This window comes from Vidua macroura, chromosome 14 (genome assembly GCF_024509145.1).
Source record: "Vidua macroura isolate BioBank_ID:100142 chromosome 14, ASM2450914v1, whole genome shotgun sequence".
Classification (NCBI taxonomy): domain Eukaryota; kingdom Metazoa; phylum Chordata; class Aves; order Passeriformes; family Viduidae; genus Vidua; species Vidua macroura.
Genome location: NC_071584.1, coordinates 2,788,021 through 2,807,475, shown reverse-complemented (window position 1 = coordinate 2,807,475; position 19,455 = coordinate 2,788,021). Strand labels below are relative to the sequence as shown.

Below are 19,455 nucleotides of genomic sequence, written 5' to 3'. Positions count from 1 at the left end.
TCTGACACCCTTTGTTTTGAAAATAGGACTGAGTGTTTCTTTGTGGAAGTGACCTCTACAGAGGGTCCTGAGACCGAGTTGTTCCTATCTTAGCAACCTTCAGGTTAGATTTCAAAATCTAATACAGACTGTTTATGAGAACAAAAAATGAACTTTGATAGAGAAGGAACATCTCTAATATTTTACATATCTCATGCTGGAGAAGCCTCACATCCATGTTTACAAGTTCTTTAAAAAGAAAATATCACAGCCTTCCTTTTGTATCTTCCTCACCTGCTTTTTTCCATCTATTTTTTTCTCTCCTTTCAGTAATGGCAAAACCTTATGCCATTTCAAGGAAATATTTTATTAAGCAGAATAATGGACTCAAGATCTGAATCCAAGGGTACCAAATGAAAAGTACCTGTCTAGCCATATTATGTCAGAAGTTGCAAGCCCTTCATTATCTAGTTCCTATAATTATGATCAAGGATTTTGCTTCTGAATAATTTCACAAGAGCCATAAGGAATTATGTATCCAAAAAGAAAATTCCATGCTATCCATAAAAATACAATTTCTGACCTGTCATATTTGAGGTAGAGAAAGACAGGCAAAGAAAACATGAATAAATGAAAAAAAAAAAAAAAAAACCCAAAAAAAAAAAAAAAAAAACCAAACAAAAAACAAAAACAAAAAAAAAAACCATAAAAACATAAAAATAAAACATATACCCAAAGCCTTCCTCCAAAAATATGGCTGATATTTTCTACTGAAAGATTTAAATAGATGCTTCTGATTAAGTTTATCTCTATTAAGCTCTCAATCAAAATATTTTGTACTAAAGGCTTTGAGCTCTTGTGCTGGTTGCCCAAAGTTGCACAGTATAAATCTCACTAGTGGAAAATCATAAAATAATCAACTAAACTTGAACAGAAAGAAGTTTGTGAAGAGCCTCAGAATCAAAGATAGCTGTTTTTCCACAGTATCTCTTTACCCCAGAGCTTTCACTGAATTAAATAGATTGACAGAACAGGCAGCTGCATTAAAACTATGAGAAATATGAAAATAAAAGCAGTATTTTAACTCTCAAAATCCAAGCAGTGGACTGAGAAGACAATATTGGTTTCAGGAAAAGAGAGCACATTCCTTTTATCAGAAAATGCCACCTGCTTGCTATGGTAGAAAAATTCCCTTTAAGAGAACAGAAAGATCCAAAAGGAGCAGCACCATGCAACATCCACCTCCAGCTGGGGAACAAACACAGACCAGGGCCAAATAACAGCTGTAAGGATAAAGAAACAAGACCCACACCAACAGGGACAGAAGCAGCACATGGAAAGGGGACACAAATAGCCCATCAAGAACATTTACCTATGACAAAGAGGGCTGCAAACAGAAATGGCATTGCTCAGAAAACAGACTGGGGAAAATGACACCGTTTTTTAGAATCACTTGTTAAAAATAAAGTAGAAGAAAAAAAGCACAAATAGTAACATCTCTGAATATCTGACTTTAAAAATAGGGATTTTCCAAAATGTCATTTCAAAAATAATGACATTTACCAAGTCCAATAGAGATTGGACTTGGTAAATGTCACTATTATTCTTTATAAAACAGAGAAGACTTTTTAATTTTAAGTCTATAATTAGACTTCAAAGGAAAGTTACATTGTAAGTACAAGAAAATTGCCAAAGTTCTAATATAATATGAAGAATAGTACAATCTTTATTCAAGGCTGCTCTGGACATGTGTTGTATTTTAACAAGTACTTTGCACTGGAAAAGTTCTCAGTCACAGCAAATTTTTAGTACCACTGGAACCAGATATTTCAAAATATGTAGAGAAACAGGTCATTGTAAAAGAGACATCAAAAGGTTTACCTTGAAGCTGTCCAAGGCATCCAAGTGCAGTAGGGATAAGAATAACACAGCCCTACTGCCGACCTCATGTCCCCCACCCCATGGGACTGCTGATCTTGGAGTCCTCCATGCATGTCCCTGGCTGATGGAGGCCTCAGTGAACCTTGGGTCCTCATCACATCATCATCATAATTTTCTACAGTTGGCACTCTGTCTTCCAAGGAAGTCAGAACACATTCAGCTCAGATATCGAATTTCCTTTCACCTCTCCAGAGTATGGGCTTTCCAGCTCAGGGTTAAGCTTGTTTGCAGTTCCTGGGGAAAAGGATTGCTGCAATTGCTGCTGTCTGCACTGTGCATGGCTTGTGAACAAAGAACTCTGGTTTCTAGGGCTCTTGCAACTCTTTAAAGAGTCACTCCTTCAACGAAAGTTTCCTGAAATCCAACCCTCAGATGTGAACCTCTTGAAAATAGAGGATGAACAGGCTGGATTTAAAGTCTCTGAACCAAGTACCATGCTTTGGTTTTAATTTATCCAGACTTCGATTCAGAAGAAACACAGAGCTGATTCCAGCATGACCAAACCAGAGTCCTGCCTTAGCAAGTCTCATCCCATGCTGACAGGATCCTCTAAGAGGCAGAAAGTTACTCCTGCAAGATTTCTGCCAACTTCTACTCAAATCATGCAAGGTCAAAGGCAGGATTTCAGCAGTCAGTAGTCCAAACTCAGCCACATCAGTCTGAACATGCAGACCCAAGGTAAACACCACCTGTTCAGGACCTCTGCAATTCCACAGCACTGGGAACTGGACACTTCTGCAATCAACAAAGTCATAAGCACTTCATTAAAAATTACAGTGTCTTCTCCCCAGCTCAAATGCAATTGCAATAATGTTAAGATATTCTTTCATATTATGCACTAGTGCAGACATTCCATAAACACCTAATCCTGCTCAGAAAACCTTTATTAAAGTTTAAATTTAGCTGCCATTCTCTGCTACTTTCCAGCAAGCCAAGGGACTCTCTCCAGAGGCAGTTCTGATTTTCCAGACAGTCGGGGTCTACAGTGGTCAGACAAGAACCTGAACTTTGGGAGCTCTGCAGCATTCTCTCCAGTCATCATAAACCAGCTGTGATGGGTTCAAAAGGAAGTTGTATCAGATGGGACTCATGGGAAGTTACATCAGACCTTCATTTGCCCAAAGAAGGTCAGCAAGTCAGACTGTTCGGAGAGAGCATGCAAAACATGGCACACATTGCAGGGTGTGGATAAAGAGGAAGGATCTTTCATAAGAAAGAAAAATAATTGACATGGTATATTTCATCTGACTGCAATTTTTCCCTATTTCCTGGACAAACCAAAGCACAAAGATAACAATTTGCACACATTCATGCACAGCGAGTGTATCAGAGCACACATCTCTTGCAGGACACATCCTCTCTGTTTCTCCACTGCCTGGAAAGGAATGACTAGATACTCTGTACTTCTAAATCTCCTGCTTTATGTGTTACTGTGTTTATGTTTGTTACCCCATTGCCTGAAAACTGAAGTGTTTCTGACTGCTGATCTTTTTAGTCACAAAGCTGTTTGGTTCCAACTAGCTGGGAACTATTTACACTCCAGAGCTGACTTGTTGGTCAGATACACAGGAGACTGCAGTGTGAAGCAGCAAGGCCTCCTGGCTGACTTCCCAAGGAGGAGGTGGATTCTCTGCTCTGGCACACCCAACACCTGTTGAGGGACACTGATCTCATAGGGTAGGAGGTGCTGGCCCAGCTTCTCCTGGCATTCCATAAGGAAGTGGCTTCATTACAGATTTGTAAGGGCTGGCAAATCCAACATCTACTCCAGGTTCTTTGCAGAAACTCAGTCCTGAAGAATGCAAAGCCCTGCATCTGGATCAAGGCAACCCCTGCTATCAGCACAGGCTGGGGTGTGCAGAGACTGGGAACAGCCCTGCTGAGAAGGACTCTGGGGGTGCTTATGGATGAAAAGCTGGACATTCCCTGGCCATTTGCACTGGCGGCCCAGAGAGCCAACTGTGTCCTGGGCTGCACCACAGGCAGCATGGGCAGCAGGTGAGGGGGGATTCTGCCCCTCTGCCCTGCTCTGGCCAGACCCCACTTGCAGAGAGCTGTGTCCAGCTCTGGGGTCCCCAGCACAGGAAGGACATGGACCTGTTGGAGTGAGTCCAGAGGAGGTCATGAAGATGCTCCGAGGGCTGGAGCCCCTCTGCTATGGAGATGGGTGGGAGAGCTGGGGATGTTCAGCCTGGAGAAAACTCCAAGAAGACCTTTCAGTACCTAAAGGTGGCCTATAAGAAAGATGGGGACAGACTTTGTAAGAGGGCCTGTGCAATAGGACAAGGTGCAATTGTTTTAAACTCAAAAAGGATGGATCTCGACTAGAAATAAGGAAGACATTTTTAATGACAAGGGCGGTGAAACACTGGCATAGGTTGCCCAAAGAGGTGGTGGATATTCAAGTCAGGAATATTCAGGTCAGATTGGATGGGGCTCTGAGCAACCTGATCTAGTTGAAGATGCCCTTGCTCATTGCAAGGGGGTTGGACCAGATGGCCTTGAAAAGTCCTTCCCAATCTAAACTATTCTATGGGAAAAAAACCCTGCCAGTCTGCAGGTAACAGCATTAACTGTGTTTTACTATGGAAAATAGATTGAATTATCACTTGCTATTTGTTGCAAGGTATCCTCTTTGCCAGATTTCTATACATTACCAACACACACTAGAGTTCTACTCTGCCTAAATACTTGATCCAGACTAATTGGCAACAATAGAAAAGCTAAGCAGGCTTTGACAGCACAGCAGAAGTCACCCAATAATCCTTTCTGACAGCAGTACAGTCCCCTTACTGCACACAACTGCCAGGGGTGAATTTTAGGGGCAAATGCTCCCGCAGACAGTCAGAGAAGAATGGCACCTACAAATCACACAGGTCCCTATGGCCTCAGATCAACACCCTCTTTTTGATCTGGAAAAATCAAGCTCAGCATCTCTGTCTTTCATCTCTTTCACCTCCTCACTGAAACTGCCAATAAATTGGCTTATTGTAGTTCTGCCTATGAATAACAACAACAATCACCCCAAACACCCCTTGCATTTGTCTCCCAGAAAACATGTATGTGTTCAGCAGCTCTTTTCACATCAGTTACTGTAACACAGTAACGTCGTTTTGTTCGGCCAAGACGTTGAATGGAGGTTCATTAGGGTGAAAACTCACACTGTTACTTAATAACCTCTCTAGGGTCTGAAGATCTTCTTTTCCTATCTCAGTATCTTTAAAATCCTCTACAATGTATGTAAGCCTGAATTCTCATAGCACTAGGAAAGCATAGCTGAGGTTTAGGGAGACCTATTTAAAATGAGAGATGAATGCACCAGAAATTCTATTCTGCTGTTGAAAGCACACTGACCTTGAGGCTCCCAATAATGTCCAGAATTAGCTTGTCAGCAGCCCGGAGATCCAATCTCAGTTTTCATGGAACTGTTCCCAGACCCCGAGCAGGTAGATAATGCTCAATCTTCAAAGTAACTATGTCTCAAATTTATCAAACAAGAAGGGAAAAAAAAAAAAAAAAAAAAAAAAAAAAAAAAAAAAAAAAAAAAAAAAAAAAGACACACCAAAAGGCCTATTCACTAAACAGTGGCTTACATGAATCAGCCAAGCATGTGAAGATCTATTATTCTTTCTTGGGTGACATAAATGTTGCACTACACAGGGCAAGAATACAACTTGCAAGTAGATTAGGTGGGTTCAGCATGGCCAGAATGAATTATTTCAGCCTAGTCACAAATCTACTTTGAACATCTGAGTTTAGAATTTGATTCAAGCATTAAGTTCAGAATTTGATTAGCAGAGACCAAAAACAGGAAAACTATGGAGGGAAAAAAGAAAAAAAATCTAAAGAAAAATGTACACTATCTCAGTAGCTCAAGAAAAGCAAATTCCCTTAACCCAGTGTAACACATGCTGCACATTTCTAATTCATGAATGAAAAACTAGATGCTTCAGGGTTTAGTTAGACAAAATTTAAACCTCCTCAAAGAAACAAAAAACTACAGCATAGGCCTGGCTCATATGAAATAAGCATAAAGGCCCCACCATAAGCATAGACTTGGATTGTGCTATTTCTTGCTGTTCCTACTTGGCATAATGAGAAATACTGTTACTGAGAGAAAAATTAAAACCATACAGTGCACACCAGCAAATATCAATGCAAAGTAGCAGCAGAAACAGACTGGATCAAAACTGCAGCCTGAATGGATTTGTTTCTATATTTAATAATAATTATTATGGCAACACATTGTACTGAGGATATAAAACCAAAATCCTCTCCCAAGAAATTACTCACTGTCTTCACTCCCAATGAGATTCCTTGGAAAGAATTTAAGATACTCAATGTGCAATTCCCTTTCATCTCAAAAAAACTGTCAGACCCTGCAGAGTTGCAGAGGAGTGTTTCACCACAACCTCACACCTCTCTCTGCACCTCCTTAGAGCCACTGCAGCTTTGTTGCAGAGAAAACACCTCTGAGCTTCAGGTTAGGCTCCCAGGATTTCTGAGCATCATGACAAAGATGGAAATTTCTGAGCATTAAAGGACAAGTTAAAGGAACTGTGGTTTTAAGCCAACACCTATTGCACTCTAGTGGAAAGCTCTGCAATGACTTTCTTCATGGTTCACCTTTTTGCACTCTTTTCCAGGATTATTACAGAAATACAGGACTAACAGCCACCTTGTTTCATCACCATCTCTACAAAAGTAATTTATAATGGTGTTAGTGTTCCAAATGCAGTTCCTGGGATACATCCCTAGAAATACAACAGGTTTTCTTAGGCTTGGCAGGTCTACTGATGTTTAAGTTGCACAGACCCAGGGTTCACACCATGGCTCCAATCATGCCCAAATGGCTTCCATCATTTGACATTTATTTCATTTAGTGTACGGCATCTACTAAACCCCTGGAGAAGTCACACTGAGAACAGTATTTTTAAAAAAGTAGTGTTTATCGCTGAATTTGGGCATTAGGTATAATGATCAATACCCAAAGGAATTACACTGCATATGCACAGAAAGCAAATGGATATACCTTCTGAATTAGCCTCTGGTCACAGCACCCAGAACACCTACTGCTCATGACTGTCTTACACACTTAATCTCCTCAAGAATATAGTTCCTTGAAGGTGGAAAATAATTCACATTTTAGCCTAGATGGACCTCAGTGACTTTCTACCAGACAGTTGTCTATCTTCCCAGGTTTTATATCAGTTCTAAGTACTGTAAAATTAAGAGTATCCAAGTCTTGCTTAGTCTTGACATTCTCAAAAACAAAACTGAAAACATATATACAGTCAAAGAGAAAACATAACAAGCAGCCAATGGTTTGCAGGGCCAAATCCTGCAAACCATCTTTATGACCATCTCTTCAATTTACAAAACCCCATGTCAGCTGCAGCAATCGAAAATGTAACTGAGAATAGAGCTGGTTTAAGGGCAGCCAAGTTGATACTTCATGTAATCTTTCACAGTGATGAGATCATATTCTTCTACCAAGCTAACACTATAATCAAGATAAGTCCCAGTTTTAGAGGGGCCATGACTGACACATTCCTTCCATCTGCCTTAAAGGCACAATCCTGCTTCTACAGCAATCAAGTGTCCAATGTTTTTTCTATCATTCATTGGATTTTAGGGGGGAAAATTCCTTATTTTGCCATTACATACAAAAATAGAAGAGCAAGCTAATTTAATAAATAGAATATTTTTGAAATCCCAGATCAGGTTTTAGCTTGTGTAAATTTAGATAATTTCCACAGTGGCCCACAGTCTGCTTAAACCTGAGCACGTGGCTGCCTCAATATCCAGAAAAGCATTTTTAAGAGCAACTCCCTTTCTTTCTTCTGCAGGAGGCTCTGCTCAGACAATCCCTGAAGAACTGGCACTGCAGACCTTTGTGCCTACCCAGCTTATTTAGTTGTCAATCTGCAAACAGGCAAACGTGTTTGTAATTAACAGAGTCCTTCATTTACTGTATATAAATCAGGAAAAGGGAAAGATACTGTTCAATGAAGACAGCTATCAAAGGAATTACTTTGCTTCCAATTAGGTTCATAAGGCAAAAGCCTTTTCAATGACCAGTTTCCGTTGGATCTAAGAGATGCTCTCATTTGTTTTGCAGGGGTCCAAAGATTAGCCCTTCATTAGGGCGAAGTTAAGTGAAATGGCTAATTTAAAACTCATTCCCCTACTCCATAGATTTTTGTCTTCCTTTTAACTGAGAGGATTTGCTGGTAGGTCATTTATCTTCTCTGACAGATGCTGCCATTTAGCTCTGATCACTTTGGAAAGTGCACACACACTCAAAAGCAAAAGATTTCAAGGAAACTTTATGTCATGGAAACAAGAAAAAAAAATGAGTTTCATAATGGTGTTTTTTTTCTAAGACATTATCCTGCCACAGTAATTAGCCAGCTATATTCTGCTTGTTACAAACTCGCCTTCATTTTCCTTTATCCCCTGTCTGCTTTATATTTCAGACATAACACTTATAACTAAGCAATCACTCCAACAGGCACAGTCAGTATTTGACAGAGTAGATGGATTTCTAAAAAGCTCTTATGAAGCGCTCTGGAAATTCAGGTAGGTAGACTTGACACACAACAAACTTTCCTTTCAAAAATTATTAAATAAAATCATTTCAAGTGAAAAACAGTAACTCTCACCATTTGTGGCCTTTAGGAAAATATTTTTTTTCAGTTGAGAGAACTCTTTTTTTTTGGTGCAAACCATATTTCAGAAGGCTTCAACAAGGAAGAAAACAACTACTTCCACAATCATATATGAAGGAAAAGCTTCCGTACCCTAACAGGGCACAAGAATTGCTTCCACGTGCCCAGACTTGTCCCACTTGACTTCCTGGCTCCAATAGCTCAAGCCTGGGTGCTCTGGGAAACCTCTGCAGAGGCAGCAGCCACACTCAGGCAGGAGAAAAAAAGAAAGCTCTTTCTCCAGTTCCTGGGCATCCTTGCAGGTAAGCGCTGCTGTTCCTCACTGCAGGAATGAACACAGCCGGTGCCACTGGCTCACTCTCACCACACAAAAGGCCCTCAATAGCACACAGTGATCACACCTTGCCTCTCTTCCCTGAGCTTTGATACAGAGAGTTTCTCCCTTACCCAGAGGAAAGCTGAGCCGAAAGGCACTGATGCTGTTTCACAGCCATGTGCTATTTGATTAAATCCCCATTTGTTGTGTTCCTTTGCCACCCCTTTTCTCAAGGCTGTATCTCTCACACAGCTGTTCCACATTGACTCGGGGAATTCATTTGGAGACTCAGGGAAGCAATAGCTTGGCAATTCCAGCACTGCAAAGGCAAAGCTGAAATGCCTTTACACAGCACCTGCTGAGGGGACCTTTTACTGCTTTCATAATATGGAACAGGAATCTGGCCCCAAGGGGAGGATTTTGCTATACACATGCAAAACCCCAGGTTCTGCCTCATTATAGTTATTGGCCTCCCAATTAACTTGCTTCCTGTGAGAGCTGGGAGGAAGGCATTTTGCTCACTGAGATTTGAGGCTCTACAGTTTGTGAAGTCTTTTGCCTTAAGGACTGTGTATATCCCTAATTGGTGTTTGTCACTAGCAATTCAAAATACTTTTCCTAGGCCAGTTTCTATACATAGCATCACACCCACTTTTTACAGATAGGTAAACTGAGGCACGGGCCAGAACATCTCACCATGGTAGTCCAGCATGTCCATAATCCAGCCCTCAAGATTCAAGGCACTGTGTGCAATCTGCCTCAACACAGCTTCTCTGATTACTCAGGTATCTGATAACTATTTGTACATGGTTTCAATAAGGAGCGTCAGAAACACCCATTCCTGGAAATGTTCTGTGTTTGAGAAATAACTGGGATACCCAGTCCTCTGTGAGTTTAATCTAGGTCATCTAAAATGTCTTTCTGGTACATCATTCAGAATCATCCACTGGGAATAGCATCTGCAACAATGGGATATTTCACTTGTAATTACATTAACAAACGTAAAAATGCCTGAAATAAAAGGTATCCTCTAAATAAGCTCTAAATACTTGCAGACTATTTAATATAAACAGCATCTGGGATGCAGCACATACCTACAAAGTGTTAAACAGTGCTACTGTAGTAAAACTGTCAGCCTTGATTATTTAAAAGGTGTCTACCTGCAGGCTTTGCTTTCATTCCCTGTTGTTGTTAGTACATCCCACATGTCTGACCAGACTGGCCAATGCTCTGTTCATATTACACTTGGCCCCTGTTCCTCATTTATCAGCCATAGAGACAAAAGCTTGGCTTCCCCCTTCTGAACAACAAAGATTTATTCTTGATGGCATCCCTCTGCAGTCAAATAAAATCCTTGTATGCATTTCTCAACAAATCCACACCAATGCCATAAACTGACATGAATGTTACAGCCAAGACAATGACTACTTGTTCTGATAAAAGATGGGGATCATGCAAGTGCTGCAGTTGATTTTAACATATAATAGAGTTGACATTGCATGAGCCATAGTTTCCAAGCTCCCTCCTGTCCACCTCCTTCAAGTTTCTTTCAGCTCTGCAGCCCCCATCTCATTCTGCACATCTGCAACTCCCATTTCACCTCATGTCTAGTCCATATGAATTCCTTGCATCACTGAAAACATGAATAATACCTAGTCAATCTCTGCAGCAGAGTTAAACAGTTTATGCAGCCTTCATACCATGGCAGAAAAAATGTCTATGCAATCTTTGTGTTTCTTTAAAACATTAATATGCATGAAGCGATGTGGGCTTATTGTCCCTGGTGGACTTGGGGAGCAAAATACTCTTAAATTTTCCAGAATCTGTCCTTTCACAATCACTAAAATAACTTGAAAGTTTAAAGGGAGCTCTGCCTGATTCAGCAGCTTTTAGCAGAAGTTTTTTAAAGCAAAACCTTAAAATAAATACAGTCTAGATTACATTTGATGTGAACCTATAGGTGAGATTTATTTTGCTTATCCGTATGAATTAGACTAGACAAAATTTTAAATACCATTTTGCATGCCTAGGAGAGACAGAAAGATAAAGATTTAATTTTCTCTGAATGGGCCATTACTAGCTGTGAAATTGCTCGCTGTTATCTACAGCAAAGCTCTTTGTGGTCTAGCTGCATTTGTTCTGCATAATGAACAGAATGCCAGTGGTTTCCATCTCCATACAGCTCCTCACTCCGGGCACTCCACAGACACGGCTGACTACCTTTGCTAGTTAAAAATGGAGTTACCAGAGGCAAAGAAGATTTAGCGGTCAAAACCCAAGTCTGCGGCAGAGTCAAGAATAGAATTTCAAGCTTCTAAACTATTCCCAAAGGCCTGTTTTAACCACTACACAGCACTGTGCTGGCAGGGTGCAACCACAGGTCGAGCTCTGCGCCAAAGGGAGAAGCCGTCTCTGGTGCTGCGAGCTCCACGCGCGGTGCCGAGCATGTGCACATTTCCTTCCCATCCCCCAAAGCTTTACGGAGTTTTTCGTGTGTGTCACAAGAGAATAAATGCCTGAGACATTATCTGCCCATTCCAAGAGTTCAGAGAATGCGTATGACATCATGGGCATGACTCCCCCACTAATCACATTATATGCTGTTTAACTTAACACTGCTAAGCTTTGTCTGATAACATTGTAAATACCATTTTATTGCAAATTAGATTATACAAACCTCCTCAGAGTTTAGGTCAGTTCTTGCGTGCGGTCCTTGTTCCCCTTCCTCTCTACTATCCCAAATTGAATCATTTAGTGCCTAACCAAGGCATTACTACAGAAGGAGGCATGAGAAGAAACAATGGCTTAAGTCGGCACTACAGATTGCAGCGAGTGGACAGAAGACTCCACACATCTGTTCTTTTTCTCTCTCTTCCCTTGGAATAAAATCAATAGGTTTTGTTTTTCCCTTGAAACTGTCTGGATTTCATTACAATATTCCTGTGAGGTAGTATATATCTGAGATCTATCATTTCTTTCTATGAAGCCTAAGCTGAGTTATACCAGTTGGTAGCCACAGTGTTCTTCTCCTGGCCTTAAGGTTTCAGATTTGTTTACAAAGGAAGCTGCAGAAGTGTTATTTTAATTTTTTCATTTGATTCTGATTTTTCTAATGACAGAACCAGACTCCATCTACACTAAACCAGAGCCCCAGCATGATCTTCAAAGTCATTGCCACACTGAAGCTCCCAAGTTTTTGAGAAGGATAATTGAATTTTCATATTTTGACTAGTTTAATGCCGAGGGAGGTATCTGAGAAATTTCTAATCCTTTAGAAAACTTCAGCAACAGGATTTCCCAACACTACTGCATGAGAAGATGCCCCTCATCTTTTTTCCCAAATTTTATCAAGGCCATAAATAACCCATGCTGTTAAAGCAGAGGTTTGAGAATCCAGACTTTTGCTTGCTGCTCAGGACCCTACACAACCTCAGGGTAACCTCTTTGCAGGACATGGAGTTAAGGAATGCTAAGGGAAGTAAACACAATCCAGGTGACTGCTCAGACCAAAGCAGAGCTAACTCGAGTGCCAGTAAGGCACCAGTTAACTGCACTCAAGACAGATCCTCATGTCCTTGAGCAAACCACCTGGTTCCTGCATTCCTGCATGTTCCCATCTGGAGAAAGGCAACAGCAACGCTGCACAAACACAGCAAAGGATGCTGTAAAATAAACATTTTGAGATCTCACATGAAACTCAATCTACCAGAACTGTGATTACTAAATACTGCATTTATGAAAGGTTAAGACTATAGAAACTGTTAACTCCTGATTTCTCAAGACAGATTTTAAGGAAGCTCATGTTATGAAATTCAAGTGGCTCTCCTGAAAACAAACACTTCTGTCGGTGTCTTGGGATGCAATCAGGTCTGTACTCCCTTTACTGTGCCCTCCCTATGCTTTGGCTGTTTGCAGAACTCATCACAAGTACACCTTTACAGTGTTTTTCTCAGCCCATTAATTCCTCTCTCCACAAAGATCTAGCGATGAAGCATCATGATTTGTGGGGCAGTTGGTTGCTTGATTGTGGAATTATCATTTCTCTAACCAAGTTTGCAAAGTACCTAGATTCTATTTAAATGCTGCATTTTAATTACCTGATTCATTAGAGAAAAGAACAAACTTTGTATGGTATACTGAATTAATATACAGAAGAGAATAATTACAAAATCATTATCAAATCAGGTTATTTATGTTTTTAAAGTTTTTATGTGTCTTTTTATAAGCATGCTATACAAATTAACCCAGTACTGTACAAAGGAACTTGAGTAATGTTATTCACATGAACAGCAGTAAAGCTGAAAAGCTTCAGTCACTAAAAATGCACAAACTCGAGCTTTTCAGCATAAGTAGGAGACAGGTTGTTTTTTGGGTTTTTTGTTTGTTTGTTTGTTTTTGTTTGTTTTTGTTTTACTTTATTTTTCCCTTTTTTGTCCCTCTATTCTTTATTTTAGATGTCCCATCTAATCATCCACTTCTAGAATAACCCTAAGTTCAGATTCCTAACTCCACCTCACACACCAATGTATTTCAGTTTTAGTCTCCAGAGAGAGACCAAGTGTCATCCCTAAAGACAGAGATACTGGGCCAAAACTCCCAAAGCAACTTGACCACAGAAAACTACAGACTCTGTTCCACTGTGTAAATCTGGGCCTCAGTCTGAACAGTCACAGCACCAAGAGCTGCCTAAGGTATTGAAAAGACAATCCCAGGTGAAAAGGTGATAGCAAGAAAACTCAATGAATCTTTGTACTGATGTTCAATACAAACACCTACAGCTATTTTGCAAGGAAAATGTATTTAAGGCAGCATCACAGATGAAAATAGCACAATGATATGAAGATTAACTGATGATCCCTGCAGGTATCCCATGGGAAATTGCCAGGCCATTAACTTTGGTATGAAATCCAGGTCATGAACAAGCCTCACTGCAAGAATGAGAGAATAAGTGACATAACTGGTGATCATAACCAAGAGAAATAAATGTTTGATGTCAGGAATGTTGGAGCTCCCTACAGACTCAGAATAGGGTCTGTGATGTGTCTCCTGCTGCTTCATAATCCATAAATGATCTGGAAATGCTGTGGGTAGGTGGCTAATGATACAAGGCCAGTGGGTGTTAAAATAGCAAATTTAACTCTAAGTCCATGGATAAAAAATACTGGATGAGGAAAAAGCCATTCTTGCCATACTTAAAATCCTCTATTACCAGTAATGAAAGAAATCTTGGAGAAGTGGATGATTCTCCAAAAAGACCAGCACAGTGTCAGCTGTCAGCATTTGGGGAAAACTATCCTGTTAACAATTATTTAGAAGAATGAGAACAAAGCAGAAAATGGTATTATTCCTCTGAATAAACCCACAGTATGTCCATCTCTTCAATACTGAGCACAGTTCTAGTAACTGTGGAAATACAAAGCCACAGAAAGGGCAAGAAGCATAATGTACCAAAGCTGCACACAAGGTGTTAGAAAGCCTTAGCACAAGAGAAACTTAAGCAAGCCAGAGCCTTTCAACCTGGAAAACAAAGATAATAACAATTAAGTTCTAGACAAGTTGTTACAGCACAGAAAAGGTAAACAGCAATGATTATTTTAAAGTATTCTTAACAGAAATAATAGGGCACCAACTCAAACTGGCAGGCAGCAAGCGGGTTCAAAAGCAAACAAAAGGAAGTTCATTTTCACACAATGCCTAATGATGTTGTGGAACTCATTGCCACGGGATGTTATGGCAGCCAAAAATACAAGTGGGTTAAAAAAAAAAAAGATTAGACAATTTTATGGAAAAAGGTCCATCAAGGACTATCAAAAACAATGATACAGCTGCAGTCTCCAGCTCAGGAAGGTCTCTAAACCAGAAACCACTGGAAGCTGGGAGGGTTTACCAAAGGAAGTGTCACTCTATACTTGTCCTGTTTTCCATATACAAGTTATTAGCCATTATCAAGAGGCAGGATATGGGGCTAGACAGAACTTTGCTGTGACTCTTTTTTGTATTTGACTAATACTCACTGATGCAAATATAAAGACACACCCCACCATGGTCACAGATAATTCCATAAGAAGCTGCTACAGTGAAAAGGTGCACACTTAGAAGAGTAACATTATAAAGGACGGCATTTTTTACTTGAGGAAGACTAGAACCAGTTCTTGTATTTAATTTTATGTATTCTGTATTTTCTAAAGAGGAGTTGCAGTGTTAACCTCCTTTTTATTCCCTAATTACAGCAAAAGGGGCAAGCTTCAATTGAAAACCAGCTCCAAATGTCAGCTGTTGGGCCTAATGACTCAGTGGTCCTGTAATTCTAGCCCAAATCCCCAGGAAAAAAGTTACAAATGAAGGCAACAGTATTATTCACCACTTTACCCCAAGAAAGGAGCCTTCCCCATTCCTCAGTCAGCATCCAGCACTTGGAGATGTATTAACATGAACAATTTGAGTCAGGATTCAAACCTGTCCTGAGCCATGCCAAGGAACCTGCAATTTTCAAATGGGACAGAACCATGGCAAAACAACCTACCTGAGGGTCAGCAAAGCTCCCGTGTTCATTTACACATGATGCTCATTTGCACATATTTGTCCCTGACTTGTTCTCCTAAAGACTGCAGGTCTCAGTCACCACAATCCTCTCCAAATGGGAGTTTTCATGAGTCAGAGTTGAGCCAGAACAGTTCTGCTTTTTACTGTTAATCCATACTGGGATAATTAAAACCAGCAGATCCATGTTTGACACCAAACTATCAATAACTGGAAGAGCTGGGTACTTCCTCTTTTGAAAGTCACATCATTTTTTTTTAGGCATCTGATTCCAAGACCCAGGTAGGCAAGTTCAGAGCTTTATCCTTTAGACCCTTACCTTCATTCTGCCACCAATTCTAAGTGTGTCAAAACCCCATACTTTTACACCTAGTTCTAGACCTTGATGGAGATTCTGTTGCCTTCCAATAGGAATCCTTCCACAAGGCAGAGCAGTGAGATTCCTCAGGTCAAGCACTCAGGTTTGTTACACACTTGTTAACAAAGTAGGAAGTGGTACTACAAAAGATGATAATAATAATAGTAGCTTAAGTAAAGCCAATCAAAGATAAAAACCAATAAACCATCCTCTGTTCCCCTTAAGAAAATTTGTTTATTCACCCCCTCACAAAGGAGATTGCCCTATTTATCTGCCCGGAGAGCTCAGACATTCCTTGCATGCGCAGCACAGATGGTCACCACACCACAAAAGGGAGAAAGGCTCACAGTGGACATGTCTGGTTTCTGGATACACAGAAACCTGGTCAAAGCTTCTGCTCCAGCAGGGCTACTATGCATCCAAAATCCCAAACAAATACAGAAAGCCGTCAATATCCTTTGGACAACATCTCTTAGTGGAAAAGGAGACTGTCCAGGGAAAAGGAGCTGCACAGTGACCTTGTGAGTCTTAATTAATTACGGTAAAAAGACTGTTGTAAGGTCTCAAGGTGGGAAGTGCTAAGGAAGCAGAAGTATTATTTATTAAAGCTCAAGGCTCTGTTGTTTTTTTTATCCTCAGATATTCTTCACCATTGTTACTTGTCTTGATCTTTTCTTTACCAAATGGAATAGCCCCAGGCAGAGGATATGCAGTATCTAGTAGCTCAGATACTGAGTTGGCTCATTGCAGTTATTTATCTTATTCTTTTCTAATTTATTTACTGTTTGAATCCCAGTCCTGCTCTTCCTTTGATTTTATAGCCAGATACCAAATGTGGCTACTCTCCATGGATAGAAATTACTCTGACAGTAAATGCCATTGATATTTTTACTACCTCACTAAATACACTTCTACGGCGTCTGGAAGGAGTCTGCAAGGTCTGTTTTAGCAAACTGGGTATAAAAATCATTGTTAATTCTTCTGAAAACTGAAAGACAGAGCAGTTTGGCAGTAGCCATTTTCATTCCCAAGGTGGGCAATACAAACTGTAATCAAAGGATAAACTTGGCAGAACTGAAAATCAACTAAAACAAAGCAGAGCAGAAAGTTAATTTTGTAACACTCTGTGTTCTGTGACACAAACTGTATGTAAGTTTTTGTCCTCCTTTAAGAAATTACTGAGTGCAGAACTGTGTTCTATGTCATACATAAAACAATCACTAAACTCTTTTCTGCTTTTGGAGGAGTCATTCTAGCTTTCAGTACTTAAAATACATCCCTCTTTCTCTTCAAAAACACAGGCCACAAATCTCTGCTTTTTTCCTCAGCTTAGTAAAAACATAAATAAACCAGGAAATTAAAGACAAAAAAAGACAGAAAAAAAAGAAAGATGAGAAATCTTAGGCACACATCCTGTTGTGCCTAAATAGAACATGTTGTACCAGCATGTATGATTTCTCAATAAAATGTATCGCGGACACTTCAAAAGCTGACCATAATCAGGAGAGTTAAGTGAGGAATGTCAGCTTGGATGGGGGATTGTGCTGCTTTTGTTATACATTAGTTAAGCACGACGGTTTGTGGGTTTTTCCTTTATCTTGGATTTTACTGTACTATAATTGAACTCTGTTACCTTTTCCAGTTTCCTAAGTGTTCCACTAAATGCTTGCATGGATTTGGGTTTAAGGATATAGTAGACAGATCCAGAGGAGATTGAAGTCTGCGGCAGAGGCCTCTGCAGAGTTTGGCTAGTCCTCCACTGTGGAAACTAGGTCTTTCTCGCTTCTTAATCCCCCTGGGATCAGCCCTCAGACACGGGCAGAAATAAGGATTCAAAAACATGAATTTGCTATGGATCCACAGGCAAACCTCACACTTATATCAGCAAAACCAGGTTTCACAGAAGAGTGTCTTTGACTGTAGCAGGATCATTCACTTTACATTAATCTTATGCTTTAAATTCATAGCCTTTACAGGATTACATCCTTAACAGTAATTCCAGGTCTGGGGTGTTCCATCAGCTGTGTCTGGCCCCTCCCCATCTTGGACCTCTGTCATTTTTCACCAAAGAACAATTTATTTCCTTCGGTTATGTCACCACACCTCAGTCTTCATATAGATACTACAGCAATAAAACCATAATTTTTGCAGTGGGACACTTGCACTCCTCAGACAGTGGTATCTCCATGTAACCAAACATGATAAATAGTCAACAAACACACTTCAGTAGATTTTACTACCTCTGGAACAGCCTGTATTTTTATAAAAAACATAAGTTTAGGCTTTATGTGTCAAGTTCTGCATCAACACCCCTTTTATAGCCACAGCTCTGACAGGAAAACCACCCCAAACCCCATTTACAAACCAGACTCCTCACCTACTGCAGACAGACAGGCAGGTGTTTCACATCACTGTATCACAATTTCCTTCATGTCTTCACAGGAGAACACTGCCTGGGTCTGGGGGAAAGGACCTGCAAGCAGGGACCATTTTAACCCTCCCTCTAGGGTGATGTGGGGAGCAACACCTTACTGAGGGGAAGAGACCTGCTGAGGGGAGACCCACAATGGCGGGAACCCAACTGAGGGGGAAAGACCCACCATGGCAGGAACCCAACTGAGGGGGAGAGACACGCTGAGAGGAGCCCCACCATGGTGGAAACACTCTGAGGGGGAATCTACTGCGGGGGAGACACAGTCTGAGGGGAGACTCACCATGGGATAGACTTGCTGAGGAAGAGACCTGCTAAGGAGAGAGACACTCTAAGGGGAGACCCACGATGGTGAGAACCCGCATCCGCATCCCACGGTGTGGGAGACACTCTCTGAGGGGAGAGACTTGCTGTGGCAGGAACCCCCTGAGCAGGAATCCATTGTGAGGGAGATACACTCAGTGGGGAGACACCCATTGAGGGGAGACCCCCATGGGATAGACTTGCTGAGGAAAGAGATGAACTGAGGGGAGACTCAAAATGGGGGGAACACACTGCAGTGGAGACCATTTCTGAGGGGAGAGACGCGCTGAGGGAAGACCTGCCATGGCGGGGACCCTCTAAGGGAGAATCCACAGCAGGGAAGATACTCTCTGAGGGAGAGAGACCCACTATGGTGGGAACCCACTGAGAGCATAGCCACAGTAGGGCACACACTCTCCAAGAGGAAAGACCTGCTGAGGGCTGAGATCTCCCATGGGATAGACTTTCTGAGGGAAGAGACCTGATGAGGGGATAGACCCACTGAGGTGGAAACCCCCTGAAGGAAAATCCACTGGAAGGGAGAATTTCTCCAGTGACAACCTACTGAGTTCTCTTCCGCCATGTGGTAGACTTGCTGAGGAGAGACCTACTGAGAGAAGAGAACTTGTGAGAGAAGACTTGCTGGGGGAAGAGACTCACTAAGAGGAGAGACGCTGCAGAGAGATCTGCTGAAGTAAGAGACCAGATAAGGGGACAAACCCGCTGAGGGAATACCCACTATGGGGGGACTCGCTGAGGGGAGGGACCTTCTGAGAGGATACCCGCTCGGGAAGAGACCCCACGGTGGGGACACCCCGTGGGGGAGACCCGCTGAGGTGGACATCACCGATGCACAGCTCTGCACGCTGATGCCACCCGGGGGAGCCGCTGCAACAGAGCAGACTGGTAGCTTGGG

At 41.3% G+C, this 19,455-nt stretch overlaps 1 long non-coding RNA gene across 1 annotated transcript in view; it reads right to left on the bottom strand.

The window, feature by feature from the left end:
- The window catches only part of LOC128814268 (uncharacterized), a 28,299-nt gene extending 9,968 nt beyond the window's left edge, over positions 1-18,331 (bottom strand). Inside the window, exon 1 of the long non-coding RNA XR_008439329.1 lies at positions 18,183-18,331. This is a non-coding gene — a long non-coding RNA (uncharacterized LOC128814268). The remainder of the gene's footprint in view (positions 1-18,182) is intronic.
- Positions 18,332-19,455: the final 1,124 nt, after the last annotated feature.